The following is a 3,868-nucleotide window of genomic DNA, read 5'->3' on the forward strand; positions in this document are numbered from 1 at the left end:
GTTTCTATATGTTTCTTATTTGTGGGATGGGGTCCCTGGTGGCACAAATAACTGCACTGGGTTTGTTCAGTAAGGCACCACATAGAGAAAGGATGCCATGCAGTAATCTCTATCGACCAATCACATTGCAGTATAGTCAGTCTGTGCTGAGATGGGTCCTATAGTGGGGCAGTGGAAGGGCCGATGTGTGAAATCTGTGAACTTGTCTGCCGTGGTATTAGGGAAGTTGAGCCTCTAGTGAGCGTGATATAATGTATGGTGTGATAAGTGTAGTAGAGTCCGGCTGCCAGAACTAAAGGGGTTCTCTTTCCAGTACGAGTGACTGGCCCATAATCAGTCGGTCCCTGGGGGAGCACCATGGGTGTCCCCACAGTATAGAAATGTGGGATATGACACCCTGTGTAAAATGAAAGCACGGCCATGCATAGACACAGGGATGTGTATCAGGAGCTCTACTGCTCTTCACTTGTTCTCAGAAAAAAAGACTTTCTACCATAAAGTATATGAATTTACCATCAAGTCAAGAATATTAAAGCACAACTTCTTTAACCGCTTTCCTGCCGCCCTATAACAGATATACTGATACAGGACGGCAGGAGTGCGCAAAATCATGTATATATGCGTGATTTTGAATTTCCAGGTAATCACTGGGTCCCGGCCGGTGATTACTCACCAGCATCCAGTGATCGAGGAGCATTACTGACGGGAGAGAACTGTATGTAAACAATACAGTTCTCTCCCCTGTCAGCTCCTGCACACTACTTTGCATGGCTCTGTATAGCATAGCCATACAAAGCAGTGTGCTTACACAGTAAAAAGCATTAACACAGCACACAGTTAACCCTTTAATCACCTCATATGTTAACCTCTTCCTGCCCAGTGCCATTAGGACAGTGTCAGTGCTTTTTGTTAGCACTGATCACTGTATTGGTGTCACTGGGGATGTCAGTGACACCAAGTCAGTTCCCCCCAGTGTCAGAATGCCCACCACAGTCCTACTATAAGTTGCTATAACTTTCACATAAAGCAATTAATTTACACTTGTTAGCAAAGACATGTCGCATAATACATTTTGTCCTAAATTTGATGAAATTTGTTTTTATTTTTTACTGGACATGTTTAATAGCAAAAAGTCAAAAATATTCTTTTCTCAAAATTGTTGGTCTTTTTTTTTTAAAATGAAAAAATAAAAAAACGGACAGGCGATCAAATACCACCGAATGAGAGCTCTGTGTGGGGAAAAAAGGACGTAAATTTCATTTGGGTGCAGTGTTGCATGACCGTGCAATTGTCAGTGAAAGCAACACTACGCGGTATCGCAAAAAATGGCCTGGTCAGGAAGGGGGGTAAATCCTCTGAAGGACAAGTGGTTAAAATGAAACCTGTATTTGGGGGAATCTAGAGGCTACCAAACCTTGTTCAGTGAATGCCGTTTGCATTGTTTTCATGGGGATCCGGTAGCTTTTGGTGTTTTCATTGAGTCGTGGATCCAGAATAATTATGCAGAATTGAGAAGTGAAATTTAGGGGATCTATACAGAAAACAATTTCTGTGCAAACGTTTCAGCATTCAACAGCCGCTACAAATAATCCCTGAAATGTGGCTAATATGTTTATTGTCTGTGATTGGCAGCTCCCTAGGTCAGGGTTAGATTTGGGGGTCAAAGGTTGGGGTCAAAGGTCAGGGTCAGTGTATTTTAAGTAGGATTAAAAAAAAAAGCAAAATGTGCGCTAATGTTTCTGGGCCGTACTACGGGTACAAACAACAAATAACACACAAATGTGATATCACTGCCATCATCAGGAGCTGGAACATTTATTTTGGGTTCTTTGTTGGTTGGTGGAAAAATAGCATTTGGTACTAGTTTGTTCCAGTTTTCTTTTTAACCACTTCCAGTCCGGACACTTTCACCCCCTTCCTCCCCAGGCCAATTTTCAGCTTTCAGCGCTGTCGCACTTTGAATAACAATTGCGCGGTCATGCAACACTGTACCCATATGAATTTTTTAGCCTTTTTTTAGACAGATAAAACTTTATTTTGGTGGTATTTATTCACCGCTGGGATTTTATTTTTTTTTTATATATATATATATATATAAATGAAAAAGTTCAAAAATTTTGAAAAAAGTGTTTTTTTAAATAAAATTTTGCAAATAAATAATCTTTCTTCATAAATCTTAGCTAAAATGTATTCAGTTATCTTTTTAGTGAAAAAAAATAACCCAAATTAGTGTATAACCAAAAATTATAATTTTTTAAAATTCTTTTTAAATTTATTTTATTTTTTTTATATTTATGTTTTGGGTTTTTTTCTAACATACTGTCACCCTAGCAGTACAGTGTCACCATGGTGACACTGTACTGCTTGTGGAGGGTGATGAAGTTTTTTTTTTTTACACCGATAGCTTTTTCACCCATAAAGGCTATAAAAGCAATAATTTCTCCTTCTCTCTAGCTGCATTCTTGCAGCCATTGAGGACTACTGTGTGAGCTGCGATTGGTCACAGTTTTTCACATGGTACAAGGCTGTTGTGAACAGCCCTGTACCATCTGATCTCGGTGATCATTCACAGATTTCACACGTAGTAAGCAATGATGTTAGAAATGACATCTTGCGTACTACTCTGCATGTGATCACTGATTGGCCAATCAATGATCACATGATCAGGACCTTGCACAGAGGTCCCCTATGACAGTCGGTGTTCCACTGAGGACTTTAGTGAGGATTTTACTAGGGGCTGTGTTAGTGCTTTCCACTGTAAGCACACTGCTATGCAAAGCCATGCAAAGCAGTGTGCAGGAGCTGACAGGGGAGAGATCTGTATTGTTTACATACAGTTCTCTCCCTCCATTGACAATGCTCCATGATCACCGGGTGCCAGAGAGTAATCATCGGCCAGGACCTGGTGATTGAATAGCAGCGCAGGTAGAGCGCGCACGCGGCTTGTGTGTGTCCCCCACCCAGAAATGCAAAATCACTTATATATACACGTGATTTTGCACAGCCATGCTGCCCTGTAGCAGTATTACTGCTATAGGGCGGACGGGAATATTGTGTGTTTCTCTCCATAGTAACTCATTTACCAACCCTCAAGCCTCAGATGCCCACAAAACCGCCTGTGCAAATGTACAAAAAAGAAAAACCTACAAAACGCCCAAAGATGTTTAGCTCAAGCATGATGCAGTCTCAGGCATCTTGGGCATATTTTTATAAACATATATAAAGTTGTAAAAAAAAAACCTCATACTATCATTCTACACATGTGAGAGAATGGATACAACTGCATTACCATCTGCATACATCATAGAACACCGTAGAAATAACTGACCTGCTAAAGTATGACCAAAGGTAAGTATTTTCTACAATTTTGGATAGAGTAGGAAATAGGTAACCTGTTTTAAGGCTTTTATTGCTATATGTGCCCCATCTAAGAGATTTCTCTTTACCTCCTGTCCTGTACATACAAATGGAAGTGAGAAAAAATGTTTCAAAAGTGAGAGAAATTCACTCAAAGAGAGTCATCACCAAAACATCTTTCCCCATTGGATGATTTCTCCTCTATTCTTGTTCCAGTGACAAAAAAAATTTGCATTTCCCCGACATTCAGTCCCTTGTCAATGGTCACCAAGAGAATTAGAAAGGGAAAAAAATCTCCCCTTTCAGACAGCTATAAAAAAAAACCCATGTGCTATTGTATCCAAAAACTGAAAAGGTTTTGCATTTAGTTACATTTCAAAGAATGCAAGTAGTTGTTGAATAATGCAATGGTAGGCATTTGGCAGCAGTAGCTTCAAAGCTATGGTGGTCAGTGGAACACTGTTCAATGACCAACTGTAAATATTTCTTACAGGGCACTTCTCTAGAGTAT

The sequence above is a fragment of the Staurois parvus genome, unplaced genomic scaffold (genome assembly GCF_062004578.1).
Source record: "Staurois parvus isolate SC_StPar_1 unplaced genomic scaffold, SC_StPar_1.0 ptg001999l, whole genome shotgun sequence".
Classification (NCBI taxonomy): Eukaryota; Metazoa; Chordata; class Amphibia; order Anura; family Ranidae; genus Staurois; species Staurois parvus.